Raw genomic sequence first — 25,671 nt, forward strand, 5'->3', positions numbered from 1 at the left:
GAGGTCCTCTGAACTTGTCCTGTCCCGTATCTATGTCTCCTCATTACTCAGGAGCCCCCTAGGGCCCAGGCTGCATCTCTACCCTCGGACTCCCCCGCCCTGCCCGGGACGGGGTCCAGGGTGTCCCCAGGTCAGAGGGCACAGAAGCATCAACTGACCCGGTCCTTGTCCCCACACCCCTAGCCATCCCTCGCTGGGGCTCAGTGCCCCTGCCTCCTGCACGCAGGCGCTCTGCCTGGTGGGTGTGGGCCCTGGGGGACCCTCTCTGGGAGCAGTGCCTGCTGGGATGGCTCCAGGTGTCCTGGGGCCTTGAGTCCCCGCTGCATCCACCTTGCCAGCAGAGGTGATAACATCCCATGATCCCACAGTCAGGGCTAATTGCTACTGTCCAAACCCAGGCGCCTCCGCCCCTTCATTTGGGGTCACAGAAATTGCCGATGTTTTCTTCTTCTTGGCTGATGCCCCCCCCTCACCCCAACCCCCGACTCCCCGACACAGAGCTGGTTAATGATGGGCTGTGGGGCTGGCGCCGGAGCCTTGGGCGGGTGAGTGCAGTGCGTGGGAGAGGAGGGGGCGCGGCAGCCTGGGAAAAGAAGGAGAAGGAGCCCAGGATCTTCCAGACGGACTGGGCCAGCCCAATCCCCAGCAGCATGAAAGCCGGGAAGCCCCGGGGTTGTGGTGACGGCGCTGGGGGCTGCTCTGGCAAGTCCCGTCTCTCCGAAACCTAGCAGGACAGGTTGGGGGACAGGGATGAATCAGGGAACTGCGTTTCGTCTTTTCCCACCGAGGAGCAAGTGGCCAGGGACATCTGGATCTCTCCGACAGGCCGGTTTCACATTGGCTACCCCCTCCCCAAGGCCCAGGGCAAGGCCAGTCCCGAGCAGCACCTCTCGGCTCTGCCCCTCTCCATCTCTAGCCTTCTGGTTCCACCTTTTGGTCCCCTCTGTACCACTCACCCTTTACCTGTCACACTCCCTCTGGCCAGGCGGTGGGGAGGAAGGGTACATGCCGGAGACCAGGAGAGAAGTCTCTGGTCCCCACTAGTTGGTTACGGTTTTCTAGATGGCCTTAGGTAGGTAGGCCAGTTCCCCTCCCTGGCCTCAGTGTCCCTTTCTTTAAAATGAGAGTGTTGGGACCCCATGACCCCGGAAGACTATACTTTGGACATAACCTGTCTGGCCCTCTCTCTGCCCTACCTTTGCACCTTCCCTGGACCAGACTCTGGACCGTTTCTACCAAGTGGCTGGTCCACCTCTGTAAACTGCCCAGCTCCTCCAGGAAGGCCTCCCAGATCGACTGGGATGCCAGGCAAACCCAGGCTACACGCACAGGGTTCTTCCGCGTCCACGCAAGCACAGCGGGAATTCATCTTTGTTCTCCATCCCCACTGGCCCCGATCCAGACTCCCCCTGAGCCCCCTCCCGCCAGCGCAGCCCCTTCCCTGCCCCCCACCTCCAGCAGAGTCTCACTTCCTTATTTTCTCAACACTCCTGGGCCACGACTGTAGCCCAGCTACGCAAATCCCAAACCCTTCCCTTTGCCCCTTAGCACCCACCATCTCGCTCCTCCTGCCTTGTCCCCTCCCTCTTCCCAAGACCTGCCCCGGTGCAGGCCACAGTCACCGCTTACCCGGCCGCTGCAGCAGGACACCAAGCCTACGTAACTGCCTCTAGGCCTTCCCCTAACCCATTGGCCACTTTTTTTTATTTTAATGTTTTTATTTATTTTTGTGAGAGACAGCTTGGGCAGGGGAGGGGCAGAGAGAGAGAGAGAATCCCGAGCGGGCTCTGTGTTGCCAGCACGGAGCCCGATGCGGGGCTTGAAGCCACAAACCGTGAGATCATGACCTGAGCAGAAACCCAGAAAGAGCTGGATGCTTAACCAACTGAGCCACCCAGGTGACCCCGCTGGCCACTTTCTAAATCCGGAATCCTTTTCTGTTTAAAATCCTTCCATGGTTTCCTGCAGCCCCCGGGATCAAGTCCAAAGCCCTTTTGGGCTCTGGACCTCATCTTGGGCATCAGAGCCTGCAGCCCTCTCTCTCTCCCTCCTCTCTCCCTCTCTCTCTCCTGCCATATGGAACAATACCATCCATTCCCTGCCCTGTTACTCCCTCTGCTGAAAGCACATACCCCATTTCCCTGCCTCAGTCCTCTTCATCCGTACTCAATGAGCTGAGCCTTGATTTTGAGGAGGTGGCTTCCTGGGGCACACCCCCTGCCCCCGAGTGAGGTAGCCCAGCAGCCCGAGGGCCCAGTACCTGCGCACACATCCATCACAGCATCTCCCCGGCTGAGGGCAAAGGCCGGGGCTTCAGCCAGTGCCTGGCATACAATAGGGTAAGGGGGCCCCGAGCAGCTGGTGAAGGCTGCAAGCCAGATGGGGCTCCAGACCAGGCTCGGCAGGTAGGGCAGGAGGAAAGAGCTGGAAGGTGAGGCCTCCCATCTGCACCGAGGGCCAGCAGGTCAGGGCCGGAATCTTCTCCCTGACTGGAGCCGGGAAGCTGCACCCCAAAAGGTAGAGGTCTGCCTGACCTCTTGCCTCCCCACGGCATCGCATCCTCTGCTGGCTTCCCAGTTGTCACTTCTTGGTTCCTTCCCTCTCTCCTCTGTCCCACTTCCTAGCACCCAGCCCCACTTCCTTCCTCACTCTAGACCAGAGGTGAAAAATATTCTTCTCACCCAAGCAAGCTGCAGCCGGAGGCCCTGCTCCCAAGGTCTTCGCCCTGCGAGGCCTACACCACCCGCCTCCCACCTCCCCCCCTCCCCGCGGTGCCATTCCCTTCCCAACACACGGCCTGGGTTTCTCCTGGCCTGGCCTTTTGAGGCCTCGAAGGCCTGGCTCTAAGTCTGGGGTTTCCACGGGTCCCATCTCCGCAGCCCACGCCAACCTCGTCCACCCCACCTGCGCAGACGACACGTCTCACAACAGACGCCCACGGCAGCCAGGGCTCCCCTCAGCAAGGGTGCGTCTTTAATGCCATATTTTGGGGAGCGTAGGCAGCAGCCTCTTCAGAAGGCTAGTGTGGGGGTGGGAGAGGCTGGGGGCTGCCTGAAAACAGAGGGAGAATTCCCTGGGCCTCCCCAGAAGAACCTCTTAAAATCTCAGTATCAACATATGCATTGTCTCAGTCCTGCGGGTTCTGTGCCGATGCTCACCACCTGTTTGGAAGTGGAAATCTCTAGATGTGCCTCTTGCCAGGAGGGACCTGTCTGACCACCCCAGTGCCCAGCTCTGCCCACGCCCCGTCCGGCTCCAGTCAGCTGTCTGCACCCGAGGCTGGGGGCTCGGCCGGTGCCGAGAGGGGAGGCATGGCCTGCCTGCCTCTGTGCGGGTACATTCTGAGAGGGAAGGGTTGGGTGGGAGACTGACAGGGAAGGGGTTAAGAGGACGGTGGCGGGGGCGTAGAAAGTCAGTCATCCATGAGCACCGAGCTGGAGTTCAGATGGGCCTGGGCTTGAACATGCGACTCACGGGCTGGGTGACTGAGCAAGCGTCAACCTCTCTGTGCCTCAGTTTTCTCATGCAAGAAGTGGGAACAATAGTGCCGTTGCCTAGGGTTGACGTGACGATTAAGTGAGATAATTCATACACGCTCTCAGTGCGGCGCTCGGCACGTAGTTATGCTGCATAAAGGGCCGTGTTATTGTTATTACAGTCTCAGGGGAAGAAGCTGCCCGGAAATCAGGTAGGCTGGCTTCCATTCTGGTTCTGCTAACCGCCGCGAGATCTTGCGCAAGTCCTTGCTATGGCGAGGCCACTGCCCCCGAGCAGAGGTCCTCGACCTCCGCACTGTTGACGTTTGGGGCCTGATGATTCTCTGTTGCAGGGCTGACCTGTGGGCTAAGGGTGTTTGGTGCCACCGCTGGCCTCTGCCTACCCTTCCTCCGTTGTGACAACCAAAAGTATCTCTAGAAGGTGCCAAATGTTCCCTACGGGGCAAAAGGACTGTCCTGGAGGAGAGGGCATGGAGCTCGGGCAGGGGTGCTGGCGTGAGTGAGGGATGTGCAGGGCAGACCCACGCCAGCCAGGGCAGGAGGGTAGGGGCGGGGGGGCTCTCTGGAGGGGAAGTATCCTGCGTCCTGGGACAGAGGGCCCAGAGGTGGATCAGAGCAGGGGTGCAGGCCTTCCGGTGTGGAGAGCCTGCCGTCAGCTCCGTAGGAGGAGGAGTGTGAGGTGTGTGTTTGGGGAAGACAGGTGGAGAGGACTGGAGGCCCCGGGGAGCCTCGGAGCTGACTGCCCCGTGCTGTCAGAACATGGGTTACAGAATGGCACGTTCTCAGAGGACAGATCAGGAGAGACGCAGACAGTGGAAGTGTGGCTGGAAGCCTTGGGTAGGGAGGCGGGGAGGCTGCGGAGACCAGGGCGTGTGTTTCTGAGAGCAGAAACGAGGTCAGGCAGCATCTTCCTCCGGCTGGTAAACCGCTATCATTTCGGAAGGTTTGCACCTCATTTGGTTCCTGCTTAAGTGAAATCCACAACATGTGTTCCCTGCATTAGTGGAGTGTTTGTGCTTAATTAGTGGCAAATTCTTTCATATTAAAGTCATTAAGTTTTGCCGTTTGCTCTTCTCACCCCGGGCCTGGCTCTCTTCTGTCTTTCCTTTTAATGCAGGCGGCCTGACTACAGGTTGTTCAGTTTCTCGGCCTCGGGAGGCGTGCACGCGCATGTGCACAGCCTTTACCCGGTCCCCCCCCCCCCCCCCCACCGCGGGCATTCGGACCCTCCAGCATCAGCCCTTGTGCCCGTCCCACCCTGGGCTGGCATTTGTAGCTCCCAGCACCTCCGTCCCGTGCCAGGTTCCTCCACGTGGGCCGCCAGCTCTGCCTCCTGCCCCTGGGGGCTCCTCCTCGGGCTGGACTGGCAGGGGCCTTCCAGACTTCTGGGTACGGGCCGGGGCACAGCAGCTGGTGGGGAAGTGAGCCCAAGCCCACAGCAAGGCCTTGGTCTCAGCGGTCCCTCGTGCTGAAACGCGGGACCTCCGTGAAGATGCCCATAGCCACCGCATGGTGGTGATGCCATTCGGGCCCAAGACAACCTCCTCACCTGCTTCTGAGGCAGCCCTAAGAAGAAGGTGCCTGCTACAGGTCCTGAACCCGTTTCATTTCTGGGCAGGACTCGCTGGTCTGGACAGTGGAGTTTCTGTCTCAGAAACCCAGGCTACGTCTGGGTAGCACCCCAGTGGGGCCTGGGGCTGACTGGATCCCAACACGGGTGAGCGGAACTTCGGGAAGAGGGAAGGGAGTGTCTTTTAATGGCCCTTCTGTCACATTCACAACCTCCCTACTGCTCTGGCTCAGATACGCCTCTAATTCCGGTCCTCTCCCCAGTCTGAGGCTCAAGTGAAAATGAACATTTCTCTTCCAAATATAAGCCACAGGTGCTGAATCCCTCGAGCCCTTCTGACCTCTCTGATGACACCAGCTTTAGCTGAAATGCACCCCCCCCCCCCCCCCCGCTCACTGTACCCACCCCGCCGCTAGCCCTGAGAAGCAGCCTCCCCAGCCGCAACGTAAACCCCAACACCAGCCCCGGCCCCATCCCAAAGTCAACACCAAACCAGACCCTGAGACCTGGGTTATCATATCACCCTACCCCTGGTGGTAAGCTCTTACTGGTTTCAACCACAGGAAGAAGTGCAACGCGACGTGTGGCCGCCATTTCAACCCTAATCTCAATTCACCCCTGGTCTGGACTCAGCCTCAGCTTGGGGGCACCCCAGGAGGAAGGAAGTCTGGCTCACAGTTTTGTTTTCTTCTCCCATCTGACAGTCTTCCCTTTTGGCGTAGCCAGAGGAAGTGGGGTCTTCAAAGGGTCCTGACGTCACAATGAAGGGAGAGGTTGGCTGAGGTTGAAGGCCTCCCCTGGGTGGGTGGGTCTGCTTGACGGGGGGGGGGGGGGGGCACTGGGCTTCCCATGCCATCTTGCTCTCCCACCATGCCACCTGCAGCTGGGCCATGTAGACATGGGCAGTCCCTGGAGAAAAGCCTGCCCTGGGCTGTCCCTTCCCCAGCGCCCAGGAGGCGGAAAGGGGTGGTGGGTGGGCACGCACTTTCTAGTTTGTCCTGATCATTTCAGCCTCAGCTCTTACTCTAGCAGTAGGACCCAACGCCTCCCCGAAGCCCAGCCTTCTCACCCACAAAACAGGCCCAAAGCAAGGCCACCTTGTTTGGCTGAGGAAGGAGGGAGGGCATCTGTATAAAAGGACTTCCTTGGTCCTGGGGCCTCCGGGGACACCGCCTGCCTGGCCTCCCTGTGCTGCCGGCCTCAGGCTGTCACCTTGCCTCCCTCCTCAGCATTGAAATCATCACCCTCTTCTTGGCAAAATGCTGAGGGGAGCAGGTCCCTACCGTTGCCACGGCCTGTCCTCTTCCTGCCCCACAGGGCAGGGCTACAGGGGATGAGGGGACCCATGAGGCAGGAGGTGAAAACCCCGAGACCCAGCCATTCCCCTCAGCACCCCTGTCACTGGGAGTGTCAGAGTTTTTAACGGAGGGGGGTTGTCTCGCCCATACTCTTCCCCCTCTCCGCCCCCCCCCCCCCGCCCCGCCATCCCTTTGCCCAACATAAATCTATCAGGAGCCGCGCCCAGTCCCACTTCCAGCTCAGACTTGTTGGGGTTTCAGGAGTCACTGGGTAGGGGCCCGGCATGCCAAGACCTGTTTCCTGTCCTGCCTTGCAGAAAGAGTGAGCACGTAGGCAGTGGGGCATGGCGCCCAGCTGGAGGGGTGCAGCCCGGCCTCCTGGCCACCCGCTTCCCCTCGCTCCCCTCCTTCCCCCTCCTGCCCGTTCTCATGCCCTCTTTGCCATGCCCACCACACTGCTCAGAATGGTCCCCGGAAGCCCAGGGGCGGCTGGTGGCAGAGGTGTGGGGGGGGGGGGGAGGGGGCTCACATTCTGCCATGTCTGAGAAGGGTACTGCCTGCCACCTTCAGCTGCCCCAAGACTGGGTGCTTAGCAGCACACGCCAGGGGTCTCACATGCTCCCGTCCCTCCCCAGAAGAGAAAGTACAGAAGGATGATGTTCCCTGCCAGGCCCTTGCCAATGGATGGCAACAACAGTTAACACATGTGTATAACTTATCTGTGCCAGGCGCAGGCCTGAGTGTTTACTTGAATTAACTCACTTAATCCTCATAACCACTCCGGAGCTGGGTAGCCTTATTGTCTCCATTTCCGAGATGAGGAAACAGAGAGGTCAAGTAACCTGCTTAAGGTCACACTGTCTATGAAGCCGATTCCACACACGCGGTCTCCACGAGGCTCGGTTCAGGGAGAGGCTACGCTCTTCACCACGACACGGGCTGCCCTTGGCCTTCCTTTCTTCCCTTCCTGGGGAGACAAGTGGCCCGCACACACCCGCAAGCCCCAGAATCACGGGTAAGGGCGGGACTTGATGCACGGGACCCTTGCCGATTGGGAGCCAAGGTGATGGGGTTCTTTGTTGGGAGGGCAGACGGCACCCCCTCTATTCCCACCCGTCAGGACCACAGGGCTGGCTGGGACCGGGGCCTTCCTAGCCAATGAGATGTTACTGGAAGCCTGAAACACATAAAACCATCATTCTCCCCTTGTTCCCTTTCCCTTCCGGCTCGGGAGTTACAAAAGTTGACCCCTAGTCTAAACTCTGCCAATCTCTGGCTATGGGTCTTCCTCCTTCTGTTCCTGGGATTCTCCACCTGGGAGATGGAAGGGTCACATCCTCCCTCATTGCCTCTGGGGCCTTGGGGCTTGGGACGACCAGGTGTGGATAACGAAGCTCTGGAAATTCGAATGATGGCCACCGCTGATGATGTGTCAGGCGTTTACATATATAACCTCACTTGGTCTTCATAGCCAGCCCACGAGAGGAGTCCCCTCAGCCCCAGGGTCAAAGAGGAGAGTGACTGCCAACTTCTGTCCTTTCCCCAAACCCCAGAGATGTGGGGTTCTGCTACTCTTCTCAGTTTTCATCCCTGCTCCTCCTACCTGGCATGCGTTGCCCACCTACTCTGGGTAGTTAACTACCCTGAAGCCCAGGGGGTGGTCAGCAGGTGCTCAGGAAAAATCGGCAGAGATTCTTCACCCCCCTCCCTGAGCAGGGGACTGGCGGCCTGGAGGGGGTACTGTGGGGTCCACTCGGTGCCCAAGGTGAGCGCAGAGCGCGGACAGAGAGCTCCCAGCCAGCTCCACTGGCGGGCTTCCCACCAGAGGCTGCCGGGATAGCATGTCAAATTAGCTTAATGAGCGAGGCCCCAGCTTTAATTGGGGCCCTCTGCTTTGCTGTGCTGTCTCCTGCTTTCATTTTTAATGCTGGGAAAGGGTGGGTTTTCTTTCTCGCGCCTGTGCGTTTTCACCCTGGCTAATGGCTCCTCGCTCAGAAAGGCCCCTACAATGCTAATTGGGTTTAATTACTGGGGTAATTAATGATTCTATTGGAAAACTGAAATGTCGTGGGTGAGTTCTGTGTATAAATAGACAGGAAAGTCAAAGGGACAGAGGGATGCGGAATGAGACCCCCGGGAGAGACTGGGGGTGACGGGAGAGGCCAGGCGGAGAATCCTTCGGCTGGTGGTGGGGACCACCTAGCCCAAGAGCTCCCCCGTTCGTGGATGAGGAAACAGAGGTGCAGAGAAAAGCAACGCAACCGAGATCGCCAAGGGGTTGGTGGGGATGGAGGCAGGAGGAGCTGGCGGAGCTGGACCCTGGAAGAACAGGGGTGGGAACGTGTGACTTTAGCCTCCGAAGGTTCAATAATGTGATAATGGACGTGAGCGCGCCTGGGGAACAGCCATCAGCCCGACGCCGGCCCATGGAAACATACCGTGGTTGTGTCTGGTTGCAGTGACAAAGGCCCTGCCTCTGGGTCAGTAGGGAAGCAAAGAGCTTGTCAAGCCCGGAGGCAGCCACGCGTAGAAAGGAGTAGTGGTGGGCGGGTCATGGAAGGCCCTGGAAGGCCACCGCCTCTACACCACTTCTAGATGTGCATCTTTCCCCCTCTCTGTTCCTTAGGGACAGAACCGGGTGGGGCGTCTCTTGAGGTATCTCCTGTATCTTTCCTGCTTGGCTCGGACCCACGAGCCTGATCCCGAAGGGTTGGGGAGGAGGGACAGATAGAGAAGACATCTGCCCCTTGAACTTCATGGTGGCCTGTAGGTTTGGCACCTTGCTGGGGAGGGAGGGGACTGGGGTTGGAATAGGAGACGAGAAGTGGGTGGGAGAGGACCGGATGCCTGGGGGGTGGCTACCCAGCCCCCACTGTAGGGTGAGCTCACGTGCCCCACGGTCTGGAAGATGCCTGTATGTCGAGGGCCCTGAATCCAAGCTGTCCAGCAGCCACGTGGGCACCTCACCCTCCCAGGGCCCCACTACATCAGCCACCTCTTTGCATCCCGTGGACCCCGTCCTCTGAGTTTCCAGAACACAGTCCTTGACCTCCCGATCCTTACTACGGCGTGGCTGGGAGGTCAGGCCCCCACCTTTTCCTATCTGGAATCCAGGCACTAATAGCACTGAAAGGAGCCAACCTTGAATGAGCACTCACTATCTACGTGGTATTGTGAGGCACTGAACCTCCTCTCATCCTCACGAAAATCCTCCAAGAGAGGTCTTCCTGTTACTGCCAGGAAACTTGAGACTCAGGCTGGCGAAGGGTCCAACCACAGCCACACTGTTAAATGGGTCTGAATACAGACCTGATCTTGTCGCACAGGTCCTAGCTCTCCGCTGCCCTGGGGGGACGTCTGAGATGGATCGGAGCTACCGATCAGCCTTCACAGTCTGTCTCTGCCTGTGCTCCCAGCTTCTCTCCTGTCCTTCCCACGTCCCCACCCTCCACATTGGCCGCCATAGAAAACTTGCACCCACACTGCCACCAGCTCTGTGCCCAGGTTCCCACACAGCAGCTCTTGGGGGCACAGTGCTGGGCTTTGCCAGAGACGGGTCATCTCTGAAGCCCCAGCATCCCTGCTCGGGATGGGGCCTCAACCTGTGTTTGTTCAACGACCTGAGCCAGGCTAGTCAAATCTCAGAGAGCACACTCGGGGGACGTGGGGCTCGGTCGACTTCTCCAGTCCTTGGGATTCTTTAATCAAGACTTCTTAGGAAGCTCACGATCAAAGGAGGAGCAGACTCCCTGGAGAATGCCATGATTATTTGTGAAAAGGAAGGCTTCTCTGTAAGAGAAGGGCTGAGAGGCCCACGTGTGGGAGAAGCATCCAACTCCTTCTCCCCCAGTGGGAGGTGGGAGGCCCCCTTCCTCTGCTCTCCACTCTGGTCCGCCAGGGCCAAATCCCATCACCCTGCTCTTCTAGCCCCCTTTACCCTGATGATCCTAGCTTCTGGAATGATTCAAGCAAGGGGGGGGGGGCACCCATTTCACAGATGTGGAAGTGAGGTGACTTACTGAGGCTATGCAGTCAATTAACTGAAAAGCCAAGGACAGAATCTGAGTCTCTTGCCCCTTCTTTTACTTTCCTGGTCCCAAAGGGATGAGGAAGACAGGAGGAATTGCCCCTGGCTGAGTGAGGGCTTCTGGGTGCCCCTGGCTGAGTGAGGGCTTCTGGGTAGCAGTCTTTGGAAGGCAGGTTGGCCTGAGTGAAGGTGAGATGGGCGCTCCCCTTTGCCCCCCCCCCCCCCACTAGGCCTCAGCAGCCCCAGGCTGGGTCCTGGCTGGGTGCCATCAGGAGGTGCTCTGGAGTTCACCCCAGCCTGCTCCCTTGCGGAGGGGGTGGAGGAGGGAGGGAAGCCTAAAGAAGCAGGTCAAAGCAAATCCTCCCCACATGCCCCACCCCCACTGAGGGCGGGCAGAGCGGGAGCCTGTAGGACCAGAATCCGGGCGCCGCCGTGTCCTGACACGTCCCAGGGAACAGCTTGACTGGGAAGTGAGGGAGTGAGTCAAGGGGTTGGGGGGCTGAGAAAGTGACGGGGAAGGACAGAGAGGGGCAGGCAGGGGACTGGGTGCTCTGTCCCACCTCAGGGGACACGGGGACCCAGGCTGGCAGGAGGTAGGGGAAGGGTGGGCTTGGTGGGGGTGGGTGGGGGAAATGAAGAGTGTTGGCTCAGCGGGCCTTTGGCCCAAGGCCCCTGCCTCCCCGGTCGGTCGCAGGCTCAGACAGGTCCGGAAGGCAGGGCTGCTGGCTGCAGACAGGGGCAAGGTGGGAAGCAGTATCTAGTCTCATTGTCTGGGGAAGAATCAGGACAATGAGCTACAATCAACCTCTGGCAGGCAGAGGTGGGGGGCTGCCTGCTCTCCTATCTCCCTCCCTGCCTCCCACCAGGCCTGCCGACTCTGGGTGGGCAGTGGGCAGAGGGGCCCCCGGAGGGCCAGCGCCCACAGTGGATGTGGGAGGTGGGGGCGGGATTAGGGCGGGGAGACACTTTGAACTCAAGAAAGACTGGTGGGAACTGGTTCTTGACTCAAGGCAGAGAAAGGGGGCGGTGGGGGGGCGGGAATGGCCAGGCTTGTGCTTTTTTTTTTTTTTTTCTTTTATGAGATGTGGACTCAAGCAATTAAAAATCTGCATTTTGTTCTACACAACCTGCCTTGCTGTGTCTCTCCGTCTTTGCTCTATCTAGCTCTGGCCCTCTCAGAATGGCCGCAGTCGCCGTTGGCCTTCAAAGTGATGAGACCAACTGAGTGCGTCCCCAAGTTTTTACAAGGCTCAGCTCCCCCTCCTTGTAGGTTCCCTCATCCCTAAAAAGAAATACTGGTGGGCAAAATTTGTGCTTTCTGCCTCTCAGAATTCTAGCAGCAAGTTATATTATTTCCACCGATGTTGACTGAACACCTTATATACCAGGCATTGGGAAGTGTTTCCTGCTTAGGGTCGCATAGTATTTCACTTCCATCCTTTGGAGCAAGTATTGATATTCCCACTTTACAGAGGAGAAAACTGAGGCCCAGTGGTGGAGAGATTTGCCAAGTCGCAAAGCCAGAAAGTGGTCCGTCCGGACTTGAGCCGCAGCCTTCTGGCTTCTGTGCACTGTACTTCCTTTCGGAATGAGAACGCCCTCTGTTTTTCTGTCTGCTCAGTTACAGCCTCTCCTAAGCAGATTCCAGCTTTCTAGGCATGCAGTGCCTAACTCAGAGCCCAAACTGGCTGACATTCACAGGTCCTCTGCGGACTTGCTTAAGAGAACAGGGTGAGTTTCCCCGGAGGACAGGGTGGGCATCAGAGGTTGAAGACCCGCCCGGTCTGGGTTTCCTCCCAGCCCGTTCTGGAAGCAGGGAAGGGAAAGGGAGTAAGACTGGGGTTTTGGAGTAGCTGAGCTCTCACGGTGGAGTCGACGAGTGCCTGGACAGGTAGCTGGGGACCACACCTGCCCAGGCCCTGCCCTACCCTGCCCAACATGCTGCCCCAGGCACCACCAGCTGGCAAGGGCTACCAAATGGACTTGGGCAAGAAAGCGTGTCCTTGGAAAGGCGACACTGTGCTTGACCCCCTGGGCCAGGGGGTAGCAGCAGAGGCATGTCCAGCCAGAGCTGGGGGCCTGAGCCTCTGAACTGCCCAAGCAGAGGTTAGAGAGAGGGGCTGTCATAGACTACTCTCTGCCCCTGGCAAGGTTTTACCCCAAAAACCTTCACCCAGGTGACTAAATAAATCTTTCCCCCTTCTTTTAAGGTCTTCATAGTAGGAGATCCTACCCTTTCCTACTGGGGAAACTGCTAAAATGTTCTACACCCTTCACTGATGGAGAAGTTCTTCCTGATGTCTGTCTTCAATTGCTTTTGTTGCAATGGAAGCAGACTCTGTCCTGTGGTGTTCTTGGGCCTCTTGAACCCGGCACCAGAGCTAGAGATCAAGCAGGCCCTCCTCTTAAGGAGAGAAGAGGAAGAGTAGGGAGGGGACGTATGCGGCAGACAGACCTGGGCTGGGCTCTTCCAAGCACTGGTAATGAGCCTCAGTGAGCCTATTTCCTCATCTGTAAAATGGACTTAATATTTAAAAAAATGACTATAAGCAGTCAATGAAATAACGTATATACATGGTGGGTGCGACACAGAGTAATTGATCAGGACGTGGCAGCTGGTATGCAGATACTTTGAGGTCATGGACAGAGCCCATAGGCTGAGATCCTTCCTGAAGACTGGAGCAGACCGCTTCCAGCACCCCAAAGGCCAAGGCTACCCCCACATGTCTGGATCCTGGAAGCTACCTGTGTCCTCCTGCAGAAGAATGAGTAGCCTCAGAGCTCCACACCAAGTCTCAGCACAATTGCTTCCCCACCCCACCCCCCCCCAATCAGCATCCTTACTCTGGCCTATCGTGCCTGGCCTGGCCCTGGGGTCCTATGGCAAGGGGGGACCCAGAAATGCTCTGCAGGGCGCCCCAGTATGTTCCTGCAGAGGGTGAGTGGCAGTGCCCCTGTGTCTCTGCCAGCTGGCCTCCTGAGCGGGTGCCAGCACAGACCCGTATTCACATCTCGGGGCCCTGAGGATGCAGAAGAAAGAAGGACTAGAGGTTCTAGACGTTTGACGTGGGTGGAGGGCCTTCCTCCAACCCCCTCCCCCAGTTCTGGGAGTCTAAGAGCGTTCTGAGTGTCCTTATGGGAATTCTGGGACTCCTTCACCCGTCCGGCCAGCAGATGCCAACTCTGCCAGCTCCTCCCTACCACCCCAAGCCAGCCACACCCAGCTGAGTCCTGGAGAGCAGAGGCCCCCGTCCGAGCTGCCCGCCCTCCGGGCCTGGCTAGAGTAGTCACAGGATGGCTGGGAGGGCCCCATTCCGCCAGCTCGCCCTGCTTCCTCATTACCCACAAACGTGCGAGGGAACGTGGCAGGAGCCTGGGGTAGGGCCTTTTGAGAGACACTGGGCGGACTCACTGGGCACTGGCTCGCCCGGCTCAGGAGCTGCTTAGCGTGACCTTCCGGAGCAAGCGCTAGGAGACAGCTGAGGAAGAGGAGGCTCGGCGGCACTCGGGCACTCAGGCACGGTCGGTCAGTGGTGGAGTGGTGGAGTCAGGATGAAAACCCAGGTCTGCCCCCTGGCTTGGCCCCCCCCCACAAGGCTTCCAGAATGAGGAGACCTCAAGACCAAACCCAGAGTGGCCACCCCCAGTACCCCTGCTCTTCCCTAGCACCTCTGCTCTTATAGGCTTGTTGAAGACATTGAAAAAGACCAACTCTGCAGAGAGGCCTGAGTGGCCAGACCAGAGGTGCCCAGCTACTACCGGTCCATGATGTGGGGACACGGGACGGGACTCTGTCCCCCGTGGGGGTGGGCCGCCCCCCCGAGAGCTTTGCCAGGGGTCCTGGAGGGGGTGGGGGCAGTGACTCGCCCCCAGACCCGCGCCCTGCGGTCCGGCCACATTGGCGAATGTCCTATCCCGCAGGGACATTGCACCGTCTGGCCGCCGCCAGGTCCTCAGCCTGTTTTTGGCTCTGAGGGTCCCTGATGTGACAAATTCATTTTGTTTTGATGTCATATCCCAAGCACTAACACCTAGTTCCTGAAAGGCGCCTGGGCTGGGAGTCAGGAGTCCTGGGTTCTAATCCCGGTGCTGCCATGGGCCAGTGAAGCACGCGACTTGCTCCGTGTGGGCCTCAGTTTCCTCATTTAAATGTAGGAGCTAGTCAGTTCAGGCTTCCTGCAGGCTCCCTCGGGCGTGGCTGGCCTGGGAGTCTCTGCTCCGTAGCCAGCCCCCAGCGGGCTGCAGGTGCAGAAAGCAACAGGCTCAGGGGCCTCAGGGGGACGCTGCTGGGTGGGGGTGTTCACCTCCGTGTGTTCCCAGGGGCCCCGGGAGGGAGGGGGCTGCAGGTTGGCAGCAGTGGAACCTTTGGGACGCTATCGCTGCACAACAGGACAGAGAACAGACTGGATTTTGCAATTCTCCGAGGCGTTGCAAACAAGGTGTGGCTGGTCCTCAAGGGCTTCTCATGCGCCTGGTGTGGAGGAGTGTTTCTGGGAGCTGGTTACTCGCTGAAATGGCAGGGCTGGGCCCTGTTCTGGGACAGGGGTGGGTGTCTAAGGGAAGCCACCAACTCCACAGAACGAATGCAGGCTCTTGCCCAAGCCGAGGGGCAGCCTGCAGAAGTGCCCGAGCTTTGGTAGCTGGGGAGGCCCCTGGGCTGGAGACCTTGAACTCACACCCAGGAAATGAGGCGTCTGTTAGTAAGTGAGACTCCGGCAGTGAGTCAGGTGTCGGGTCCTTGCAGAGCCCAGGGACAGGGGTGGGTGGCTCAGGCCTGGAAACGGAGCTCTTGCCCAGCTGGGCTCTGATCCCATCTCCGCAGCGATTTGCTGTGTGGTCTCAATAAGGTACCTAACCACTCTGTGCTTCCTTTCTGTCACCTGTGAAACAGGAATACTGGTGACCGCTCTTAACACCTCCTGAGATTATCGTTAGGTGGCCTTTGAATACGAAGGAACTCGGAGACCTTTGCAGTGCCCGGGCTCTGTCTCTCAAAGCAGCATCGAAGGCCAACTGCACCGGGCACTTACTGCCTCCCACTCTCCTGACACCCGGGGGTCAGGGGGGTGGGGGGAGGCAGGCCCTGACTCGGCTTCACCGATAAGGTACTGGAAGCTCAGAGGGGTGAAGTCATGAGACCTGGCGCTGGGGTTTCTGGGGCTCCAGCCCTCACTGGTGCCATCCCCGACGGGACCCAGGGAAATGGACGAGATGACTTTGTGGACCTTGAGGCCCAAAGTCTGGCCTCTCACAGACTCCTCCCTTCCTCCTGCTCAGGGGGGCATCTGGAGAGGAGACGAATCTGGGGGAGATGTTAATTAGTTCTGACAAATTAATAAAGAAAGCCTAATTTATTCTCCGGATCTAATTTCCTTCCCCGTGCTTTATTTTCCTGCCCAACAAGCTGCTGCTCGGGAAATGGAGGGGAAAGGTGGCGGCGGCGGGGTCATCTGAAGACGGGTCCGGCCCAAATCAACCTGCCTCCTCCTCGCTGGCCACCCCGCGCCACCCCGCCCCTCCCCGGACATTAAGCTGTCAAGCCACTCCCAATTATCTCCCTCCATGCCCGCCGGCTCCAGGGGCGACAGTGGTAGCAAGCTGGCGTTGACTCATTCTGTCACCGGCCTGCCCTGCTTCGGGAAAATGCAATTTAATGAAGTCCGATGGCAGGGCTGGGGCAGACAGGGTCCCAGGAAGAGGGTGGCGCTAGCTTGGGGACGGCGGATAGCCTCCTCTCTCCGTGGGGCGGGGTCTTCGATCTGCCTGACATTATGTCGTTTTCAGCGCCCAGCCAAATACCAGCGGGAGGGGTCATTCCTCTAGGTTCCTCTGCCTCCACTCACCCCTTCTACGGCTCTGAGCAGCCAAGGCATTGACCTTCTCCACGAGGGCCTCCACCTCCCCCGGCTGCCTGTTTTAATAGCGTATGGTCATGACAGCTCGGAAATTCTTCCCGCTGTTTAATCTTGATCCCTTTCGCTGAAAGGCAAGTGCATTTCCCCATGCCTTTTGATACGGAATCTGGGAGAGGGTCAGCCACTGCCAGAAACCACCAGGCCAGTCCAGGGTTGGGGAAAGAGGCCGTGCGTGAACTGGCAGGCCAGCTCTGGTGCCGGAAGGAAGCGGGTCTTCCCTTTGGATTTGGGTTCGCTTGGGCTCGGCCCTGCCTTTTGCACGCCCCCGGTCCTGCCTCGTCAGTGGCATTTGCTCCTCCTGAGCAGGAGGAAGGGAGGAGTCTGTGAGAGGCCAGACTTTGGGCCTCAAGGTCCACAGAGTCATCTCGTCCGCTTCCCTGGGTCCCGTCGGGGATGGCACACAGACTGGTGTGTTTTCTGGTGGGGTAGCAGAGAGGCCCCAGCTCCAGGCTCCTGGGTTCAAAGCCCGGCTCTGCCGCTGGCTTGCTGTGTGACTTTAGACTTTCTGTTCCGGTTTCCTCACGTGTACAAATGGAATGGTAGTAGTAACTTCCCCTTGGTTGTTGGGAAGATTAGCGCCCTCACCCGTTAAGACCCCTTTGTGGCGCGTTCCCGCCGGGCCATCATTGTCTTTGGCCATCGCTACACCCGGAAGACCTTGTTCACTGTCCGCCCCCTACTGGGCCGGGGCTCCGGGAGAACCCTGATGGCACCCGCCTGCTCAAGCTGGACCCCAGCGCCCCGCCAGGGCCTGCACTCAGCCCCTCAGTCTCTAGAAGTCGATTGATATATGGCGTGACTGGGAGGCCACGGTGTCTGGGACTGAGACAGTTTCGAGAAGTGCTCCTCGGAGGGATAGAGGGGGCCGGCTCGGATCGTAAGCCTCTCCTGCCTGGCTCCATTCTGGGTCCCACACGCAGGAGGCCCAAAAGTAGTTGGGAAGGACTTTCCCGCTGGTGGCCAAAGGGACAGAGAAATGTCTTACGGTAAAGGCAGTTAGACATCTCTAGACCTCAGAGACCGGCCGGCCCCTGGGAAGTCACAGCACCCCATTCTTTTGTGCCCTTCCTGGCCTCGGAGGGCCTTGGACTTGACCACGTGGTGGAGGACAGCTATGGGCCCTGCTTGCATCCACTGTGCGCCAAGGATGGGCCAGAAGAGCCTGGACAGGACCGACTGATCCGACCCTCGTGAGGTACAGACAAGGATACAGGGCTGGACAGTGCCAGGGTGACCTGGCCGGCAGGTGGCCGAGGCAGGACTCCTAACTCTGAGGCTCTTTCCCCTGCTCACAAACAAACAGAAAGCAAACCTGCTTTCTGTCTGATTCCCACATTTGATTCTCGTCACCCTGGATTACTGTGAAAGTAACTTCCCCGTCCAGTGCTCCAAGTGAGGTCCCAAAAGGATCGATCACATACGGTGCAAGACGTTCACAATGCCAGGTTAAAGAAATGTGCACTTGGCTCTTCCAGACTGTCCACTCCACTGCGTCCATGCCTCTTCTCCAAGACCAGTTGCTGCCTCTCCCCGACCCCCCCCCCCCCCGCCCCGGACGTTACTCCTTCAGGAAGCCTGCCCCTATGAGTGCCACCAGCTCCTGGCCCGGGGACCCTGCCTTAGCACCCAGTGGAAGGAGAACCTCTGGTGGCTCACCCAAGGCCACATGGCTGGCATTTTTGGTTGCCATCTTGTTTCTGCACGCGCACTGGCGGGCAGGGCTGTCTCCCTCCTCCCTCTGGATCTTTCCTGGGACCACCCCAGTTGTTTCTGGAGATGGAGAGGGCCCAGGGCTGTGACAGAAGGGCTTCCAGGGACAAGAGGGCTGTCCTCAGTGTAAAAATAGGTCCCTTGAGCCCTCCCAGCTTCCACCTCCCCATCTATAATTTGGTTTACTAAGCACTGTGAGGGCTCACTGTAGGTCTGACTCTCCTCCTTGGGGTAAGGGCAGGCCCCGGAGGTGCTGAGAATACCCCTGCCACACGCCTAGCCAGGTGGACGGACGCAGGGACAGGGCTGAAGATTCAGCTGTGTCTGTGTGCAGGGAGGGAGGGGAGAGGGGCGGGAGGGGACCCAGCTGAGCCAGGACACGGGCAGCCGGCGGTCAGCAGGAGCCAGGCCAAGACCCAGACTGCCCTTGGCTGTGAACGGAGAGCTACTCCCAGGACAAGTCAGTGTGCATCCCTGGCCCAGTGTCAGACCCGAGGCTGGGGCAGGGCTCGGACATTCTCCCACTCACAGCCTGGTGGGAGCTTCTGTGGCAAATGTGGACAGCACCGGCTAAGAGCCTGCTGCTCAAGGTGGGGTTCTCCCGGAACTTTCCGCAAATGTAAAGCAGGGATGACCACCCTGACCTCTGGAGGCTGCAAGGGGATGAGGTTGTGAGCACTCGGTGGATGCTACAAAGCAGGAAGAGTGGCCCTGGCAGGGGACAGGGCGGCATGGCTGGTCAGGGTCAGCTCCCGGAGCAGGCTGTGGAGAGTGGGATTTTCAAGGAGAGAGAGAGAGAGAGAGAGAGAGAGAGAGAGAGAGAGAGAGAGAGTGTGTGTGTGTGTGTGTGTGTGTGTGTACACAGAGGACTATTGAAGATGAAGGGTGGCCAGGAAGGCCGCATTGCGAGAGGCGACATTTGAGCCAAGAGCCAAGTACCAACCATGTGTCTGCCTTGGAGAACATTCCAGGTGCAGAGGCCTGAGGTGGGAGGGCGCCTGGGAAGTCATCTGGCCCATGTGGCTGGAAGGGAGGGAGGCAGGGAGGCTACCACAATCACCTGGGACAGCTCAGCAGCCCCTGCAGAGTTGGGGAGGGACAGCCAAGGCCCCAGGGGGTGTGGCAGGGCAGGCACCCAGGTCTCAGGGGCCCACTTCTCCCACCTCTCCAGGTGAGGCAGCTGGCGGCTCACCCCTACCTGCAGACAAGCTGGCCTCCCATCCAGGGCCTGAAAGGGAGGTGGGAGGGGCAGGGGTGAGGAGAAAGCCCTCCACAAAACAATGGCCTTGAGCCAGGACAACAGAGATGCTTGTTCTCCTTTATTTATGATAGTTGTTGGGAGAAATAAAGCCAGCACCCTCCCCTTCCACCTTTCCCTTCCGTCCCACCTCTTCTCTGGGCACAGGCTTTCCTCTGACACACAGAGATCAAATAACTTTTCACTCAAAGGGAAAGATATTATCTCCCCTTACAATTCAGCACCAACACGAGCACACCGACATCCCCAGATTAAAAGGCAATTAGGCAGCTTTGTTTTTGCAGGGGCAGAAGGTGTGCTTGGCACCCTCCTTGGGAACTGGATGCCACCGTGGGGAGGGCCAGCGGCTCCGGTGACTCCCCGTGGAGAAGGCTGCTGGCCTCGGCTGGGTCCTACCCCTGGCCCGGCCCCCAGCCCCTCACCGGCCCCCCCCGGGGGAGCACCACTGTAGCTTTTCTCTGCACATCCTTGCCCTTGGAGAGTGAAGGCTGTGTTTGTGATCCACCGGCCACCCCCAATATGATGGCTTTCGAGCCCATTTCACACGGCCGGGACCTGCCCCCGTCAGCGTTTCCAGTCTTTTGGAAACGACGTAAAAGACAGGAGGGAAGGGGCCTCGGCTCCTTCGCTTGGTTGGCTGTGCTGATAAGCGCACGTGGGGGTTAAGGCCCACACGGCCCCTTCAGAGCATCTGTGTCCCAGCTCATCGAATCCTTGGAGTCGGTGGTGTTACCCCGCTTTCGTGCTCAGGTGGTCAACATTCAGAGGGGCAGAAACTGACGGTCAGAGAAGCCGACTAGGATGTCCAAGGCACAAAGCTAGGATGTGGCAGGCAAACCCCAGTCCACCCCTGCCCTTCAAGTCCTCCCTGTGGGGCTGGCTGAGGAAGGGGAGGGTTTTAAAACCCATCGTTCGCCTTCCAGTAGTTTCCATGTGCGGAGGAGAGCCGCCCTTGCCAGCTGGGGTGGTCAGGGAAAGTCCGTCCGTCCTTAAGGGGCCCTTGAAGGACGGGGAGGTTTTCATCAGAGACAGGTGTATAGGTCACCACGCTCAGCTCGTCGTAAAGCTCCCTGGGCAACTGGGGTCCCGTTCATCCCACCAGCCTGAGCTTCACCCAGCCCTCCCCCTCCCCCATGCCAGGCTCTCTCCTCCAGGATATTTGAGGCTCCGCCTTGCCTCTGGGCCTTTGCACAAGCTGTTGCGTCTGCTGGGGTACCTTCCTCTCCTGTACCCACCACTCTCCTTTTCTAGCTAAGGGTCGCCCTCTGCTCTCTTTTGCTGCCCCTCCCCCACTCGGCCTCCACCCTTCTGCCAAACTTTCCACCCCATCTCCCATGCTAGTGACCACGCAGGCGCCCCGCTCCGCAAAGGCTGTCTAACTCAGGGAAGGACGCCTCCCCGCCTTCTGTCACCTTGAGCGTCCACATGAAGGCAGCTCTCAGACCCAGCCACACCCAGCCAGTCTTTGCTACGTCAGGATGCCGAAACCTCCCCTCCTTCCGGGTCCTTCTCCGGGGTCACCTCTCCCAGATGAACTCGCCCGGCTCTGGCTTTCCTAGTTCCCTCGCCTTTATCTCTCAAGTGTTACCGAGTGTATACTCGGAGTCAAGCACCGGGCCAGCTTCCCTTGGGTGGAGGTGACAGCCATGGGGGAGGTGGGAGGATGGATAGAGGGATGAGAAAGAATAAGGCATTTTCTTTTTCTCTAGAGGCTCCATCTAGCAGGGAACCCAGGCATGCAAACAAATAATTCTCGAGTTAAGTGCTATGTTTCGTTTGTTTTTTGAAGTATGAGCCAAAAGCGATGGGAGTCCAAGAGGAAAAGCAATTCTGAGGGGGATGCAGGGATCGGAGGAGAGGGGGGTTTTTAGCTGGGTCTTGCAGGGTAAGCAGGAGCCCCTCGGAGAGAGAAGAGGGAGCAGGAACAGGACAGCGTCTTTTACGGCCTGAATGTCGCTGAGCATTGGCTCCTGGTGCAGAGGTGAATGGGGCGGGAGATGGGCGCTGGTTTAAAGAGGGCTCTTTAGGCGACAAGGGTCTGCACGTCACCCTGCAGCAACCGGGGGGCCGCCAACACTCTCTAAGCAGGGTGGTGACACAGAAGCAGGCATGTGGAATGTACAGTGAAAGGCATCGGCCACCAAAAGGCCACACGGTGTGATTCCATTTATAGGAAATGTCCAGAACAGGAAAATCCATAGGCGCAGAAGTAGATTAGTGGTTGCTAGGGGTTGGAAGAATGGATGGTGGGGGGCTGGATACCACCACTGCCCTGACGGACCCAGGCTGGCCACTAGGAGACCCTCGGCAAGGCTGCAGCACCCTCAAATGTAGAGGTCCCCGCTCAGCACAGCTGCTCCGAGCAATGACCTTCTGCAGGGTGCAGGCCACTGGAGAGATCCCGGGACCACCTCCCCATCTGGGGCAGGCTCCCCGTCTCTCTATGCTCAAGAGGTGTGGCTGGCACCTTTCGCCTGGGACCTGAGCGACAGACAGGTCACCTGACAAGCCACAGCACTTAATTTTGAAGACAGGCAGGTCCCCCGGTAATAGAGCAGGCAGGGAAGCGGCTTTGCCATAGACGGAGAAATTAGGGCAGAAAATAACACCGTGAAAACGGAACTGTCCAGAAATAGGAGAGAGGGAGCCTTACTCACATCCCAGTGTGTCAGGGCCTGTCTGAGCTCCTGGGAGCCCAGGGACAACCAGTTTCTCTGCTGGGCTCTGAGCTCTTTTATGTGCCACGTATTTGGTGGGGCCCACTCTGCACCAGGGGTAGAGGGAGACCCCTGGGGAGCAAGGTGCTCTGACAGAGTCCTTTGTGTGTGGTCCTGAGCGACTATAAGAGGGCTGTGAGGGAGCACTCACCCCCAAGGTTGGGAAGCAAAGGACCCCATTCTCAAAGCCCTGTCACCTGGAAGGTCTGGGGACTCGGGTTCCCTGGACACCGGCATTGGGGGAGGGGGGAGACGGATCAGCCATCACAAGTGGGTTGAAATTTCTGATGCTTGTACAGTGGTGTGTGTGTGTGTGTGTGTGTGTGTGTGTGTGTGTGTGGTCCTTGGTTGAAGATTTTGACACTCGGATGGGGTGAGGAAGAGGTCTGGAGGCAGGGGTGGTTGAGGCTTGAAACTATAGGAAAACCTGCAGGCTTTCACGTCTCCACGTTTTCCTTCTGGTCCCAGGGCGGGCAGAGGGCAGGACCAGCTCCCCTCCCACCCCCCACCCCAGTCTGCACGGGGGCAAGTGCTTATGAATGGAAGCCGGAGGAAACCCAAAGCAGCCTGGGAAAGGAAGGTGATGCCCTCCCGACTCCCTGGTGGGCAGTAGCTTTATTCTTACTCTGGGCTTGGGGGCGAGGGCAGGGCAGAGAGGAGAAGGCGAGGCGGAGCAGGTGTGAGGGGGAGGGCCTCAATGATTTTTCCCAGCATCCCCTAGGCCACTTCTCTCACTACAAACCTCAGTCTCAAGCCACTTGGTTGTCATGGAAACAGGCGGAATAGAACAGATGGTCTCCACTAGCCAAATTCCAATTAAACAGGGCAGAGATGGATGGAGAAAGGGGTGTATGCGACTAGGCCACAGAGGGCTCTGCCCCCCAACCCAGCCTGCCCGCCCTGGGCTCCCCGAGGATGCACAGGAAGCCCCCAATCCCTTCCGGCAGACCAGGGACTGGGGTCAGAAGGACGTTCTGGGAGGTGGGTGGAGAAAGCTGGCCGGAGGAGGGTCCCCACTCAGTCCCCTCTAACCTCACCCCTTGGCAAAGGTTGAGGGAATGCCACCTTGGAGAGGGGCACTACAGTGGGGGGGGGTGGGGACACACATTTAAATCTACAGAAACGCTGGAACAGAGATGCACGTGCACATGTACACCCAAACATCCACGTGCAACGAAATAGTGCTGCACACGTATACGTGAGCATGTCCGTGCACACGCACACGCACAGAAACTCATGAGGGCACGCGCAGAAAGGTTACGCAAAGCCATTAATCAGAGACATGCTTAGAACAGTACAAAGAAAATGCTCTGGAAAATAAAGAAAGCAACTTATTTCAATTTATTTAGTACGCACGTATTAAGAAAGTAGGAATTGCAAACACACACACACACACACACACACACACACACACACACACACACGTGCATGCACGACATGGTCCCAGGCCCAAGGACACAGGAAATATTAACCACTAGCGTGATCAATGCGCTATGGCAAGAATGCTCGCAAGTGCCATGATGATACTGGGGGGGAAAGGATGAATTGGGGGCAGGGGATTGTTGCCAGGCCACGAAGCGAGGCCCGCCAAGCAGAGGGACAGCAAGAGCAAAGGCCTGGTGGGGTGAAAGGGGAGAAACAGCGAGCAGAGGGCACGAGCTCAGCGTGAGTGGGGTCTGGACGCCACACACGGACGCACCTGCCAGCACGCGCACCTGCCTGCGGAAGCACACAGCCACGCCCGCCTTCACGCACGCAGCCACAGCCACAGCGCCCTCCGGTCCCCCCAGGGCTCGATGCCCAGGAGATACTTAGCAAATGTGAACGACATGAGAAAAGATGCTTTTGTTTGCCGCAAACAACATGAGGTGGGTATGGGAGGTGTCAGGAAGGAGAAAGGGAAGCGTCGGAAGTTTGCACATCTTGGCTACGGGGGTTACGCAAAGTGCCAACAACACGGAGAGGTGCGCAGAAGAAGGAAACCTCATCGTCGCCTACTAGGGGCTGAGAAGGAGGGAAGCCAGCCAGCTCCCATCGGTTTACTGTACGTTTACGGAGCATCTACTGTGTACAAGGCACCGAGCTCAGGCCTGCAGAGATCTTAAGGCTGAGCCCTCTCCTTCAGAGAGCTCAGTGTCTGGGGCGAGGGGAGGAGGGAAAGTATGAGACCATGCAGGAGGTTCTGGCTACAGTGAGACCCTAGACCAGTGGTTCTCACCTGGGGTGCCTCTGCCTCCCAGGGGACATTTAGCAATGTCTAAAGGCATTTTTTAAGTGTCACACAGTGGGGGGTGAGGGAGGACCCTGCTGGCTTCTACTGGGTAGAGACCGAACATCCTACAGTGCACAGGAGAGTCCCACATAAAAAGGAATCATCTGGCCCCAAACGTCCAGATAGTGCTGGCTGGGGCTGAGAAACCCCCGACGTGGACCATGGGGTCTGTACTTAAGTCACTAGCACTGGGGAGCTTGTGAGAGCTTCAGACAGAGCAGGGCTGTGACACATCACACTTCTTGCTCTGACAAGGGTGTGCGGGCTCCCCAGGAATGGGGAGAGGCCCCCAGGATGTCTCAGAGGGTGGTGGTTGTGGGCGGGGGAGGGGCCGCTTCAGCCACTCCTACTCAGACTCCAGGTCTCAGCCTCAAGGTCGCTGCTCCAGGGCCCAGATTAGGGCCCCACCCCCACCCCATGTCCCCTTCAGAGCCCCGTGCCTAGTTTACTCACTTGGGAAATTCTCTGCACCGCTCTGTGCATCTCTGTGCCCAGAGAACAGGAATGACACCTGTTTGGAGCGCCGGGCCTCCCTACCAGCTCCCCGCAAAGGATTGAAACAGGTGGGAGAGGTTCCTCTTTCCCACCTCCCCATCCCCTGACCACACGCCTTATAAAAACAGGTCTCAAGGAACTGTTCCGGCATCCATCGGGTGGGATAGCACCAAGGATCCGGATGGAGGAAGAGGCCTGGAAACCCACACGGCCCAACAGCAAATTTTCTAGCAGTTGGAGATGAAAATGTCGCCCCAAAGCCCGAGCTCAAGGACGCGTGGCCCCCTCTCCTCCTCACCCTGAACCTCCAATCCTGTTTCCACTTGGGGAGTCACCTGGTCTTCAAGTGCCCCCAGAGGCACATTAGCCTTTCAATAAAGCCTTTAACCTCTGTTTGAGCTGCTGAAAGTACTTTTTCTTGACACAAGGGACCTGGCACCTATAGATAAACATCTGTTGACTAACTGACCTCAGCTAAAGGATTAGGGAAGCATTACCCACAGGGTCACCCCAGGACCTTACCTGGCCAGCGGCAAGGTCAGCCAAGTGAGTCAACAGAGGCCAGGGGCCCTGCTAAGGAGACGCCTTCTGGGGTGGTCGTGGGGCCCGCCCTCCCAGCAGGAAATATCTAGGGGCATCCAAAGAGCCTGTGGGGGGAGGCTGGCTAAAACAGGCCACTAATCTCTCTTGAAGATTAAATACCACACTGGCTCCAGGGACCAGAAACCAGCTGGGGGGGGAGGGGACGGGGGGGAGGTGGCGGCCCGGGGCAGGGGCGGAGGTGGGGGCTTCTTTTCCAGAGGCCTGGGCAGAGCCTAGAAGGTGGGGGTGGGGGAGCTGAAATTGGGGGAAAAACACCAATGATTAACCAGAGCTACTAATTATTAACCAGCTAGACTCTTGGACTTGAGC

General features: G+C 58.4%; 1 protein-coding gene and 2 long non-coding RNA genes across 7 annotated transcripts in view; 1 reads left to right on the plus strand and 2 right to left on the minus strand.

Moving 5' to 3' along the window:
- The window catches only part of LOC109491826, a 152,498-nt gene extending 127,346 nt beyond the window's left edge, over positions 1 to 25,152 (plus strand). For both annotated transcript variants that reach the window (XR_006586020.1, XR_006586019.1), the window contains one exon: positions 24,888 to 25,152. This is a non-coding gene — a long non-coding RNA (uncharacterized LOC109491826). The remainder of the gene's footprint in view (positions 1 to 24,887) is intronic.
- NECTIN1 (nectin cell adhesion molecule 1) overlaps positions 1 to 25,671 on the minus strand; it is a 94,146-nt gene that overhangs the window by 53,955 nt on the left and 14,520 nt on the right. The window lies entirely within an intron of this gene.
- Positions 2,940 to 5,753, minus strand: LOC109491831. Its single transcript, XR_002145373.3, has 2 exons — positions 5,616 to 5,753; positions 2,940 to 3,161 (listed from the first exon to the last, which is right to left on the minus strand). It is a non-coding gene; the product is annotated as an uncharacterized LOC109491831 (long non-coding RNA).

Source organism: Felis catus, chromosome D1 (genome assembly GCF_018350175.1).
Source record: "Felis catus isolate Fca126 chromosome D1, F.catus_Fca126_mat1.0, whole genome shotgun sequence".
In the NCBI taxonomy this organism is placed as follows: Eukaryota; Metazoa; Chordata; class Mammalia; order Carnivora; family Felidae; genus Felis; species Felis catus.